General features: G+C 47.5%; 1 protein-coding gene across 1 annotated transcript in view; it reads left to right on the forward strand.

Annotated features, from left to right (window-relative positions):
- The first annotated feature begins 367 nt into the window (after window positions 1–367).
- The window catches only part of MYO16 (myosin XVI), a 610,604-nt gene continuing 596,405 nt past the window's right edge, over window positions 368–14,566 (forward strand). Inside the window, exon 1 of the mRNA XM_073349543.2 lies at window positions 368–709. The gene's annotated coding sequence lies outside the window, so the exon portion shown is untranslated. The remainder of the gene's footprint in view (window positions 710–14,566) is intronic.

A 14,566-nucleotide genomic window follows, 5' to 3' on the forward strand; every position in this document is an offset into this window, starting at 1 on the left:
CTGCACTGCTGCCAGGGCTATAAATCCACGGATGGTAGCAACTGTGTGAACACCAGTGTAGACAGGCTGTGCTGTGGAAAGGCCCATGCAATCTAATCCTGTTCACAGCAAATACAGTGATTAAAACTGCGGTCAGCCAGTCTCCATTCAAGCTTCTACCATTGCTGCTTTTGCCCCCGTGGCAGGGACAGTCGGAAACCGTAAGGCAAGGCAGCCGAGTGTGTGTGTGTGTGTCAGACTGAGAGGAACACACAACAATGTGTGTGAGAGAGAGGAAGGGAGAACTAACGGCCTGCATGTGACCGAGAAGTAACTGGGGGGGGGGGGGGGGGGAGATGTGTGTGCTTGAGGGAAACGCTGACAGAAAGCGAAAGTGTGTGTCAGAGACCGACACAAGCGGAGCCGCCCGCGCTCACACCTCCTTGTGGGAACGAAGTGCTGCGCGGCTGGGAGGAGAGGAAGCAAAGCAGCTGTTAGCTTTGACTCAGCCGCTGTAATTTGTGTGTGTGTGTGTGTGTGTGTGTCTCCCTCCCGCTCTCGTCTCCTCCCACCCGCCTCTCGGTGCTGGGCTGAGTGTCAGCCAGGGAATCGCTCTGCCTAGAAGTGCCTCGCCGGCGGAGCTTGGGACGACACTGGCCACACCCGGGGCAATCGCGAGCGTCTCCCCGCCGGAGGCTGCGGGCTGGTGAGAGCCCCCCACGTCGGCGAGGTGAGCGTGAGGCGCGCGGGCGGGGAGGGAGACCGGCCCCCGCGGGGCGGCTTCGGTGCCCGGCTGAAGTTCCCGCGCTCGCTGCCTCGCGGAGCCGCGGGGGGCTGCGCGGGGCCCCGGGTTCTCCGCGGCCGGGTTCGCCGCTCCGCGAGTTTGCCGGCGCCTGAGCCTCGGGAAGCGGCCGGTGCTGTGACACGCGTCGCGCTTTGTGTCCTGGGCGAGCCTTTAAGCTGAGGGTAAGACACGCACACACCCACACACGCGCCTTGCCCCAACCCGCGCGGAGAGCGGGCTGGTCGGCGGGAGCTGGCCGCGGAGGGAGCCCGCCCGGAGAAGGGTGAAAGCGGCCAGTTGCTAAGGTTACGGGGGCAGCGCTGGAGAGGGTCACCCATGTCGCCCCGCCGGGCAGGGGCTGGCTCCTGTGCTGTGTGGGGAGAGAGCCTCTAGTTAGAGCAGTGTGTTCGGGGGGCTGGAACAATTTGTCTAGTGGGGGTGCTGAGAGCCGTTGAACCAACCTGTCAACCCTGCATGAGAAACCACTTCAAGGCAGGGAGTGTGGCAGCACCCCTTGTTCCAGCACCTATGAAATGAATGGGCAGCAGGTTTCAAACGAACAAAAGGAAGTTATTTCTTCACACAACGCACAGTCAACCTGTGGAACGCCTTGCCAGAGCATGTCCTGAAGGCCAAGACTATAACTGGGTTCAAAAAAAGAACTAGATAAGTTCCTGGAGGATAGGTCCATCAATGGCTATTAGCCAGGATGGGCAGGGATGGTGTCCCGAGCCTCTGTTTGCAAGAAGCTGGGACTAGGCGAGAGGGGATGGATCACTTGATGATTCCCTGTTCTGTTCATTCCCTCTGGGGCACCTGGCACTGGCCACTGATGGAAGACAGGATACTGGGGTAACTGGACCTTTGGTCTGATCCAGTATAGTTGTTCACATGTTATGTTCTTATGGCCGTGTTTCTCAACCACCCATCCATGGACTGGCACTGGTCCCTGAAATCTCCCTGGTACAGTTTAGGAAGGCAGTAGCTGGTCCCTGGTATCAGAAAGGTTGAGAAAAGACTGCTTTAGGCTATGTCTACACTGAATACCTTACAGCGGCACAGCTGTGCCACTATAGCCCTGCTGCTGTAAGGTACGCAGCGTAGCCACTCTTTGCCGGCAGGAGAGAGCTTTCCTGCTGGCAAAATCTCCACCCCAAGGAGAGGTAGCTTTGTTGGCAGGAAAGTGTCTCCTGCCGACGAAGTGCTGTCCACAGGGACAGGCATGGAGACACTTTTTGTCATTAAAACTTTTGTCAGTCAGGGGTGTGTTTTTTCACATCCCTAACTTGACAAAAGTTGTAACAACAAAAGCGCAGTGTAGACATAGCCTTAGAGGAAAAGAGTGGAGGTGAAAAAACTAGTCTAGGATCTGCGCCACATGCTCTTCCTTAAATAATCTGCTCTAGTTTAATGACATTGCGCTGAGCATCCTCCTCCTTTTCCTGGGTGGAGTAAACGGATAAGAGCACAACTTGAAGCAAGCCATCAAAACAGTATACATAAATGACTGCATTACTCCCACACCAGCTTATCAGCTACAAAAGATTATTTTTGTTTTTCTGCCCAGCCCCTGTAGGAAAGATGCAGTCCAGTGGTGTGAGCGTGGCACTCAGAGCTAGGAGCTCCTCAGTTCTAACACTGATTTTCAGCTAAAAGCCTGGGCAAGTCTTTGCTGTCTGCCACAGTTTCCCCCTATTTAAAATAGGAGTGATACCACCCACACAGGGCCCTTGCTAATATTAATTAATTGGATAATGTACATAAGAATGGCCATAGTGAGTGAGACCAATGATTCATCTAGCTCAGTATCCTGTCTTCTGACAGTGCCTGGTGCACAGAACAGAGCAATGTATGAGTGATCCACCATCTGTTGTCCAGTCCCAACTTCTGACAGTCAGAGGTTTAGGGACACCAGAGCATGGCTTGAGTCCCTGACTATCTTGGTTAATAGCCATTGATGGACCTATCCTTCATGAACTTATCTAATTCTTTTTTGACCCTAGTTATACTTTTGGTCTTCACAACATCCTCTGGCAATGAGTTCCCCAGATTGACTGTACATTGTGTGAAAAAGTACTTCCATTTGTTCGTTTTAAACCTGCTGCCTCTTAATTTCATTCGGTGACCCCTGGTTTGTGTGTTATGTGAAGGGATAAATAATACTTCCCTATTCACTTTCTCCACATCATTCATGATTTTATAGACTTCTGTCATAACCCTCGTCAGTCATCTCTTTTCTAAACTGAACAGTGCCAGGCTTTGTCATCTCTCCTCATATGAAAGCTGTTCCATACCCCTAATTACTTTTGTTACCCTTCTCTGTACCTTTCTAATATATCTTTTTTTTTTTGAGATGGGTTGACCAGACCTGCATGCAGTATTCAAGGTTTGAGCGTACTGTGTATTTATATAGTGGTATTATGGTATTTTTTGTCTTATTATGTGTTAGCTTTTTTGATTACTGCTGCACATTGAGTGGATGTTTTCAGAGGACTATCTGTGGTGACTCCAAGATCTCTTTCTTGGAGTAACAGCGAATTTAGACCCCCATCATTTTGTTTAGGTAGTTGGGATTATGTTGTCCAATGTGCATTTCTTTGCATTTATAGACACTGAATTTCATCTGCCATTTTATTGCCCAGAGACAAGGTGGGTGAGGTAATAGCTTTTATTGGACCAACTTGTTTTGGTGAGAGAGACAAGCTTTTGGGCCACACAGAGCTTTTCTTCAGGTCAGTGCTCTATGTGGCTCGAAAGCTGGACTTTCTCACCAAAAGAATTTAGTCCAGAAAAGATATTACCTACCCTCTTGTCTCTCTAATAGCCTGATATGGCTACAACTACACTGCATACAACATTTTGTTGCCCAGTTACCCAGTTTTGTGTGATTCCTTTGTAAGTCTTCACCGTCTATTTTGGACTTTATCATGAGCAATTTAGTGTCATCTGCAAACTTTGTGTTTATTTCTTTTCTAGACATTTATGAATATGTTCAACAGCACTGGTACCAGGACAGATTCTTGAGGAGCCCCACTATTTACGTCTTTCCATTGTGAAAACGGACCATTCATTCCTACCCTTTGTTTCCTATCTTTTAACCCAGGGATCAGCAACCTTCGGCACGTGGCCTGTAAGGGTAAGTCCCTGGCGGGCCGGGACAGTTTGTTTACCTGCTGTGTCCACAGGTTTGGCCGATTGTGGCTCCCACTGGCTGTGGTTCGCCACTCCAGGCCAATGGGGGCTGTGGGAAGTGGCGGCCAGCACATCCTTTGGCCCGCGCCACTTCCCGTAGCCCCCATTGGCCTGGAGCGGTGAACCGTGAACAGTGGGAGCTGCGATCAGCCGAACGTGTGGACATGGCAGGTAAACAAACCGTCCTGGCCCGCCAGGGGCTTACCCTGACGGGCCGTGTGCCAAAGGTTGCTGATCCATGTTTTAACCAGTTAATGATCCACGAGAGGACTTCCCTCTTATCCCATGACTGCTTACTGTGCTTAAGAGCCTTTGGTGAGGGATCTTTCTGAAAATCCACATATACTACATCCACCGGATCACCCTTGTCCACGTTTGTTGACCCTCTTTACCTCTCTGTAAAGCACTTTGGACATGAGACGTGCCAAGTATTATCTCCTCAGAGAATATTAGTTATTTGGTTTAATTTGGGGACTTATTCTTCACCCCCCTTGATTTTTATTCCTAGCTTGCTAGGGTGACTGTATTTTCCTATGCTGAATATGGGACACCTGGTAAAATTACTTGTATTCAAGTGAGTTCAACGGCAATCAATCAGAACTATGCAGTACAAATGTTCAAATTAACATCAAGTTGACTGAGCCCCTGTTAAAAATAAATACTGTGTAGTTGGATTCTCTTTATTTACCTTCTTATCTTTAAGGCTTTAGGGTTCACACAGGAAGGGGTGACAAACACACACTCCTGTACATCTTTCTCACACAGTGGGGGTGACTGACCGACCCGACCCTCCCTGCCTGGTGCTCTCCACCCTCCATGCCTGGCTGGGCCCCCGGGACGGACCCGCCTCTCCTGGTACCTGGAGCCGCATCTTTCCGAGGCAACATGTGGCGGGGCATGCAGGGTCACATGCTCCCCCTCTCCAGATTTCTGCCCGTGTTCACACCACAATGTGGCACTGTGTGAGAGGGAAGGGATGGGAGCTGCTTTCAGGGACGGGGGGCGGGGCGGGTGGAAGAAGAGATGACCTGGCCCATGTTTTTGCAGAGCTCATCTCTTCCCACCCCTCCCCTGCACACACTCCCCTGTGGCTGGAAGCAGCTTGTTCCTTCCGGCCTGCACAGTGTTGAAAGGCAGCTAACACCTCCAGGCTGCTGCTGGCCACCAACATAACCCAGCCGTCTCTGTCCCCTGGCTGCAGTGCGGGCAGGAAGGGGTTAAGCCCTAAGGATGCATTGTGCACCAGGGCCCAGGGAACCTAACTGCAGGGGCTTCAGGGAACTGGGCCAGAGAGGTAGCTCAACAGGGGAGGGTGCATAGGAGACTGAGAAGCCCTGTGCTCCCTGGGGGCAGGACCCAGGGCAGTGTGTGTGTGTGTGTGTGTGTGTGTTTGTGAGAAGAGGGTGCTAAGCCCTTGCCCAGGGGGCTGCTGTGGAGCCTGCAGGATCCAGGTGTGAACAGGCTGGAAATCATTTCCTCTCTGCCACCCCAGAGCTTAGCTGAGGGGTGGGATGGCTGCTCTGCCAGCACTGCAGGGTGGGGCGGCAGGGGGGATTGGGACATGCAGGGCTCGGCTCCACCTGGCCAGTGCTCTGGGCTGTTTTCCGGGGCACCAGCTCAGCCAGAGGCAGTGCGGGAAGGAAGGAACCTGCTGGCTAGGCTGTTGGTAAGCTGAGTGCTCTGACCAGGGGCTAGTTCTCTGCACAGCACTGGGAATGGGATGCACCCCGTTGGGGGGTGAGGGAATATGGAGGTGCAGTGGGACTGGACGGGGGGGTGGTGAAGGAGAAAAGCAGGGAGAGGACAGTGAGAAGGGAAGCACGTAAAGGGCCGATGGGTGGGCAACAGACGCGACATGTAACCAGCTGCCACTTGGCCCCTGCCCACACTCACCAGCCACTGTAGCATGCAGCCAGTGCTGGCCAGAAATGGGACAAGGTTTGGCATGCAGCAGGGGCTGCACTGACGGACCATCAAGGGGAGCAGCCGGTCCCACGTATTGCAGCTTTCCCTGCTACCAGCCTTGCACCCCTACCCCCATCATCAGCCATTGGACCCCCCCACTCACTGCTGGTGGCGGGCAGCTGTCAAGCAGGGATCCAGCCAGCAGCAGGACCCACAAATACTGATGGGGCGGAGACATAAAATACAGGACAATTTGCCCATTTTAAAGAAAAAGTTGGGACACCTGCAGGAGGGCTTAAATATGAGACTGTCCCTTTAAAAATGGGATGTCTGGTCACCCTACCTTCCTCCCTCCTGGCTGACCTGGACCCATGGTGACTTTCCTTTGCTAAAAGAAAAGGAGGACTTGTGGCACCTTAGAGACTAACCAATTTATTTGAGCATAAGTTTTCATGAGCTACAGCTCACTTCATCGGATGCCACAAGGTGCCACAAGTACTCCTTTTCTTTTTGCGAATACAGACTAGCACGACTGTTACTCTGATTCCTTTGCTAAGGAGAGCTGACCAGGACTCCTTTCAAAGCCTATCATTGCTGTCTTGAATTTGGCCTGGGAGGGAGGATGGTGGGGTCACTGCAGAGGCTCCTCGCTTGAGCTAAGTAGGCTGACTCCTCAGTATTCCTATCCATGCTGGCACAGGGAGCAGGAGCCCAGCTCAGAGAACTTGAACTTGTATGGTAGGATGTGCAGAGCTCTGAACTCTGCACCATGGTGGTAGTGATTTATTTGTACTACAATAGCACCCAAGAAGCCCCAGCTGAGATTGGAGCATTAGGCTCTGAACAAACACATAGTGAGAGACAGTCCCTGCCCCAAAGAGCACACAGTTTAAATAATCAAAGCAGGTAAATTGGTGGAGGAGAAACAAGCCTAAGGTGATATAGTAGGTTAGTGGCAGAGCTGGGGCACAGAACAGGGTCTCCTGACTCCCAGTCCCATGCTTTATCCCACAGGCCATGCTGCCTCCCCATTGCAATAGCTCTTCACTGCAAAAGTGAAATTTGTCTGTTTGTGGTGAAACTGTGAAAAGGTGTGTAAATCCTGTCAATAATGTTTGAAATAGAATTTGTGGGATTATACTTAATGTTGACCATGAATGAGTATAATTGCCCATCTGGTCAACAGGTGGATAGACTGACTCAAAGTTGTATAGTATATATTGTATGTAATCAAATATAGCTTGAGCTTTCTTGAAATTTGGATATTTTACACTTGTTTGAGGCAACTGCATGACCAACACATGGCAATGCCTCACTGTGCTTGGAAACCACTGTTCTATTTCAGTCAAGCATGATGTTCCTTAAAATAGCTCCCTGATTTCAAAGCAACACAGTCAAGTGAGGAGTGTGTGCTACATGCTTCTGGGGAACATATAGCACCTTGAAGTGAAAATCAGAAGGCAGAGTAGGAATCCCTGTGTAACATGGTGTGCAGACAAGATAAATCTACTTAGTATGATGCTACACTAAGAAACAAACATTGTGGCAAAGCAAAGATGATACAAAATGCTTGTCTTGGTACCAAAAAAAGAGGTGTGTGGTCCAAAGCCAATTTGAAGGAGTCAGACTCCAAACAGGGCAGCACAAGTTAAAATTGCTCCTAAGAGCTTGTGATCCACTGTCAGCTCACTGTGTAGTAGATCTCAATTGCACTTACTAAATGCAGTAGCATAGCTACAGTGGTCTACGGGGCACACAGTCCATAGGCAATGAGATTATGGGGGCCCAATTAGAGGGGCTTCTGTGGGAGAGTGAGGCCTATTATCTCTTTGGGGCGGGGGAGGGGCTTAAGCTGGGGTGACCATAGGTGTGAACAGCTGGCAAAGACATGCAGAAAAGATGAGGGTGGGGGAGATTGCAGCGCCAGGGGATTCACAGAGACATGGAGACACAGGGAAGCAGAGATGGGAGATGTGCTCCCCTTTCCCCCCGCACTCCTCCTGAGATAGAAGGTGAAAGCTTTGGCAGCTTTCCACAGGGCATGGTGAGGGAAGTTGGGGACTAGATCAGAGCTGGAGGAGACCGAAGGGGAGAACTGAAGGAGGGTTTGTGGGGACCTGAAATGTGGCTAGCATAGGCGCCGACTCTGTGGGTGCTCTGGGGCTGGAGCACCCATTGGAAAAAAAATGGTGGGTGCTGAGCACTCACCGTCAGCCCGCCCCTCCCCCTGATTAGTGTCTCCCAGTGCCTCTCCCACCCGCCACGATCAGGGTGGGGTGCGCTTGGGGGAGGGAGTGGGAAGAAATGGGGTAGGGGCAATGCCTGGTGCAGAGCCGGGGTCAAGCACTCCCCAGCACATTGGAAAATAGGCACCTCTGGTGGGTAGGAGGGTGGATGAGGGAAGTGGGGACAGAAGAGGACCTGGAGAGCTAATTTAATGAGAGCCGTGGGAGCAGAGGACTAGATTGAAGGAGGCTGGGAGGGCTGGATCAGAACTGGAGCGGAGAGAGGTGGGCTATGGAGAATTTAGGGGTCTGTAGGGGAGCCATGATGGAGCTGGAGGGAAGCTAGGCAGGAATTTGGGGACAGGAGGGCTGATTGGGGTTATGGGGTAACTGAGCAGGAGCTGGGGGACATGGGGGCTGGACTGGTGCTGGTGGGGGTCAGATTTTGGAATCAGGAAAGAGACCCCTAACCTATTGTTGCACCAGGCACTTTTGGGGTCTTGCTACATGATTGTCTACAAGTTTTTCTAATTTGTCTTCTGTCTACAGTTAACTCAGAGATGGTCACAGCTAATGAATACAGAACAATGTTGTAGTCTCTCATGAAATTAGCAATAATTAGGGATGCACTCAGTGATGTTTGGCAGCATCGTATCCTCACTTGCTGCCAGCAGTAACAACCATTTGAGATGTTTAACGTTGAGTGGTCTAGGCCTGCTAGTTAAGAATCAGTCAATTTAATACTGGAACTACAGGTCATTGCACCTTTCTGAATGAAATATCGAATGATAAAATATTTCCAGATCGGTAAGATGAAAGGGTCTTCCTATAGTCTATTGCCAAATAGCCAGCTCTGCATATAGAGAATCCAGCTTCTTCAATTTGTGAATTCTTACTAAGAATGAAGTACTGTAGTGCCCTAAATTTATACCTATTTCATTTTACTTCCCAGAGAAACTTCATAGAAATCAGATGAGAATCCCAGAGTGTACAGCCAAATATTTTATGGTGATGGTCACATGGTGTCAAGGTTCCTTCACCACTCTGAACTCTAGGGTACAGATGTGGGGACCTGCATGAAAGAACACCTAAGCTTATTCCTACCAGCTTAGGTTAAAAACTTCCCCAAGGTACACACTTTGTCTTGTCCTTGAACCCTATGCTGTCACCAGTAAGCGTGTTAAACAAAGAACAGGGAAAGAGCCCACTTGGAGACGTCTTCCCCCAAAATATCCCCCCAAACCCTACAACCCCTTTCCTGGGGAAGGCTTGATAAAAATCCTCACCAATTTGTACAGGTGAACACAGACCGAAACCCTTGGATCTTAAGAACAATGAAAAATCAATCAGGTTCTTAAAAGAAGAATTTTAATTAAAAGAAAAGGTAAGACAATCACCTCTGTAAAATCAGGATGGTAAATACCTTACAGGGTAATCAGATTCAAAACATAGAGAATCTCTCTAGGCAAAACCTTAAGTTACAAAAAGACACAAAACCAGGAATATACATTCCATTCAGCGCAGCTTATTTTACCAGCCATTTAACAAAAGGAAATCTAACGCATTTCTAGCTAGATTACTTATTAAATTAACAGAGTTTCTGAGACTGCATTCCTGATCTGTTCCCGGCAAAAGAACACATAGATAGACAGACCCTTTGTTTGCCCCCTCCCCCCCATTTGAAAGTATCTTGTCTCTTCATTGGTCATTTTGGTCAGGTGCCAGCGAGGTTATCTTAGCTTCTTAACCCTTTACAGGTGAAAGGGTTTTGCCTCTGGCCAGGAGGGATTTTATAGCACTGTATACAGAAAGGTGGTTACCCTTCCCTTTATTTTTATGACACATGGTTAGTCTATTTATCGAGTATTTATTGATATAGCTTCAGTGATGATACTCTGATTCATGTTTCACTGATGCATATGCATTCTTAGTTGATCTTGTTATGAGTACACAAGAGAACAACAGTGCTCTATGACTTTTATCCCCAGCATTTTGGAGGTGAAAAGTTTTACATGAAACCCTGAAATTATTGACAAACTTGACCTTTGGGTACTTTGATATGGTCATGAACATTTTAGAACATACAGAATAGTGTAGAATATACCTAATAAAAAGAATACTGGGGAGGGGGGCAGCATTATTTGTTTTCCTTTTTTGTGTAACAATCTCTCATTCACCTTGCTATACTGTGCTTTGTGTGTTCTTACCTGCTAGTAGTTTTTCAATATTAGTTTGCTTTCCTAGCTAAAACCAAGCTGTGATGAATGAGAAAATATCTGTATCATTTTTATGAATATGGCATACTTACTATGGAATGAAATCAAAGGAGGGTTTTAAGGGAGAAAACAGGAAATAAAACAATGGCAAAGATTATACACGTAGGGTAAATGGGACAATACACTTGGGCTTCAAAAGAGACAAATAACAATGGCTGGGCCATCCATTAGGAAGTACGTACCTTGCTGGCTCCCGCCAGAATGGTTTATTGTTCCCTTACCAAAACACAGGATCAAAGGGGATTCTAGACCTTCAAGATGCTGGTCTCGGGAAGGAGAAGGAGGGGCGAGTGGGTAGTCATCAAGCTGAGGCGGACATCCAAATTGACTGAGACACAAAGGGCAGGTCTACACTTAAAATGTTGTAGTGGCGCAGCTGCACTGATGTAGCTGCACCACTGTAGCACTTAAGTGAAGATGCTCCTATGCTAACAGGAGAGCTTCTCCCATCGGCGTAGTTAATCTACCTCTCCGAGAGGCAGAGATGCTCTCTGCTAAACATAGCACTGTCTACACAGGGGGTTAGGCTGGTATAACTTTGTTGCTCAGGGGTGGGGATTTTTCACACCCTTGAACGACATAGTTATACCAGTATACCGGGAGGCCTGGCCAAAGAGAGAAAGGATCAGAGGGGTAGCCATGTTAGTCTGTATCCACAAAAACAATGAGGAGTCCGGTGGCACCTTAAAGACTAACATTTATTTGGGCATAAGCTTTCGTGGGTAAAAACCCCACTTCTTCAGAATCAGAAGAAGTGGGATTTTTACCCACGAAAGCTTATGCCCAAATAAATCTGTTAGTCTTTAAGGTGCTACCAGACTCCTCATTGTTCTCAAAGAGAGAAAGGAACTGAAGCAAGTAGGTTGGCTTTCCCAACCCAGAAATGGGAATAAGATGGAGTTACTTGAACTATGAAGTTATGCCTGGGTAACAAAATATGAGTATAGTACTCTTTATTTTGTTTTTTGTTAACATGATTTCTTAAACGTTTATCCCCTTTGGCAATAAAAAAACTATTTTGTTTTGAGGATTCTGTTTTTGAGTGACTTTAATCAGCTGCTGTCACAGGCTCCTGGAGAAGGGCTTACAGGCCCCCAGTGCTGCTGGGCCTGTTGAGTTACTATGGTTGACACAGGGGGCTGCTACTTAGAGATCCAATCTAAGAGAAGCCAGACCCTGTGGTTTCTCCCAGGGTGAGGTGCAGGAAGCCAAGCCTGTCATCTAAGGGACTAAGGGGCTGTAAGGCTCAATTTGCCCAGTAACCATGACACAAATAAATAGCTACATGGTACCATATTGGATACCCAAATTCCAGATGATTGAAGGGTAATATTCCTGAAGGAGGTGGAAATAAATAGCTTTTGTGGGTAATTAAAGGTCAAAGCAGAAGGCGAGGCATTCAATAACTGCAGAAACCATCGATACACTGACTATCACTGTGTATGACAAGACAAAAGAAAGATCAAACAAAATACAACTTTTTTTTTTTATGTCTTGAAGATTTGGCAGTCTGTGCAGTTGCTCTCTTGAACTCTCCATAATGTAACTTTGAGGCTTGAGTTCAAAATCTTGGGAGAGAATAGCTGCTGCAAAATAAAATAATTTCATTGCATGCGTATAGCATAAATATGGATTCAACTGGTAATGAGAGGAATAATATTTAAAATGGACAGTAAAAAGATTATAACTATTAGTATTTGTATTGCAGTAGCACTTTGTGGCTTGATCCCTGATTGAGGTCTCTTTGTGCTAGGTGCTGTAGACACATATAATAAAAGAAAGTCACTGCCCTACAGACCCTACTTTCTAAGCATCTGAGGTAAGTGGAGAAGGACTGGAAGAGGGAGGACTTGGTAATAGTGATATATATATACTGTGTTTGGTGATGAGCAGTCGTTTCAGCACACACACTCCCTGTCCTTTGTCAAATGTTTTGTGGGTTTCAAGTGAGTTTTTAAGAGGATTTTGAAGGAGGATAGTATAGTGGCATGTTTATGGGGAACTCCTCACAACCATAAGAGGCAGCATGAATTCCTTCTTTGTTCATATCATTTCCTGTTGTGCTGGAAACAGTGTCTGAGAAGCACCGCCATAATCGACTTAACTAAAAATACGGATGTCTCCAAGGAAACCCAGATGACAAGATATTTATTTGGGAGCAGGAAAAGAGAAGCAGTGTGCGCTAGTGCTTGGAGCACAGGACTGAGCACCACCAACTCCCGACTTCTCCTCCAGATTTTGACATTGATTTGTTCTATGACCTTTCACATCACTTAACATCTCTGTATTTATCTCCACCTGTAAAAGAGGAATAATAATAGTGTGCAAAAAAACCCCTCATCATAGAAGTGGTGTGAGGATTGATGTTTGCAAAGCTCCTTGAACATGTTAACCCAGCTGCTGGAGTTACTTTATCTTATGCCTGGCTGCCTGTGGCCTATAGGTCATAGCCAGGATACCCTTGCAACTGCCTGATCTCCAGCAGCTGGCAATGTCCCTGTTCTCCTGGCTATGGCTATTTTGTTGTGGGCCGGGATGGATATGGCATGGGTGTGATGTTGCACTCCATATGTTTTGTGGAAATATGCTTATGAGTGTATATATGATATAACTGGAATATGCTTTATGTAAAAGGTCTCTTGTAAGGTATCATAACAAAGGTTATAACCTACTGAATATATTCCTCCTATTTGTATGTATCATTCTTATATCTGAAGCTAGAAATATGAAGTATAACTCTGAGGTCCTATTGTAACTATGCAAAGTGTGGGCCATTAATGGTGGTTTAGAATCTTGATGGCTCCCATTGACTAGGACAATTGGTTATAGATGGTTTATTTACCTGCAAGCCTTCCTGTGGACCAGCCTGTGGGTAATGAAGAATGAGTCTTACAGTGACATATGACCATGTAACATGATACTGGAATCCATCTTAAATCTGGTACTTTTCCGTTTAGAAGGAGGGGTGGGGACCCAGAGAGACAAAAGATTCCCACCTTGTGCCAAAGCTATAAAAGGGGGTGGAACAGAACAAAGGGGGCTGCCAATCATGAGAACACCCCTGCTTTCCACCTAGGATGTCTGCTGGAACTAACAAGGAATGTACCAGAGGAAAGGATTGGGCCCAGATTAAGAAGGAGTCTAGTCTATGAAAGAAGCTTATTGGAACATCTCTAAGGGTGAGATTTTACCTGTAAACAGTTTCTTAATGTATTAGGCTTAGACTTGCATGTTTTGCTTTATTTTGCTCAGTGACTTACTTTGTTCTCTCTGTTATTACTTGAAACCACTTAAATCCTAGTTTTTATACTAAATAAAATCACTTGTTTATTAATTAACCTAGAGTAAGTGATTAATACCTGGGGGAGCAAACAGCTGTGCATATCTCTCTATCAGTGTTATAGAGGGCAGACAATTTATGAGTTTACCCTGTATAAGCTTTATACAGAGTAAAACGGATTTATTTGGGGTTTGGATCCCATTGGGAGCTGGGTGTCTGGGTGCTGGAGACAGGAGTACCTGCTGAGTGGTTTTCAGTTAAAGCCTGCAGCTTTGGGGGCGTGGACTAGACCTGGGTCTGTGTTGCAGCAGGCTAGCATGTCTGGCTCAAGAAGACAGGGTTCTGGAGTCCAAAGCTGGCAGGGAAAACTGGCTCAGAGGTAATTCCTGCACATCAGGTGACAGTCCCCAGGGGGTCTCTGTGACCGAACCATGTCACACTGGGCATCACTATGGTAGGCCCATGCCACCTGAAAGCTCCCCCATGAATGAGCTATTCTCAGAGTGCTAGATACACCAGCTTTCCATCTGCTTTGTGCTAGAATAAGGATAACTCTTAGGGTATGTCTATGCTGCAAACTAAGCATGGGCTCTAACTCGGGTTTAAACCCAAGCCCCCCTGCTGTCCCCATACACCAGTCTGAACTGCTCCCCCTTCTACTCTGGTCCAAGCCCTGTCATTCTGCGGTGTAGACAAAGGTCAAGCCACAGACCCGAGTTGGAAGGTCTGCATAGTTCAGATTCATTAGTACAGCTGTGAGATCTGGGTCCAGCACTTGTAAGACCAGGTTTACAATGCAGTGTGGACATTCAAGCCTGGGCTTGGAAATACCGAGTACACAAGACTGAGACCCCACAGACCTGAGCTTAGAGTGCAGTGTAGGCATATCCTGAGATGTCAGATAGCAAGGGAAAGTTTGAGCAGT

This window comes from Lepidochelys kempii, chromosome 1 (assembly GCF_965140285.1).
Source record: "Lepidochelys kempii isolate rLepKem1 chromosome 1, rLepKem1.hap1, whole genome shotgun sequence".
In the NCBI taxonomy this organism is placed as follows: domain Eukaryota; kingdom Metazoa; phylum Chordata; order Testudines; family Cheloniidae; genus Lepidochelys; species Lepidochelys kempii.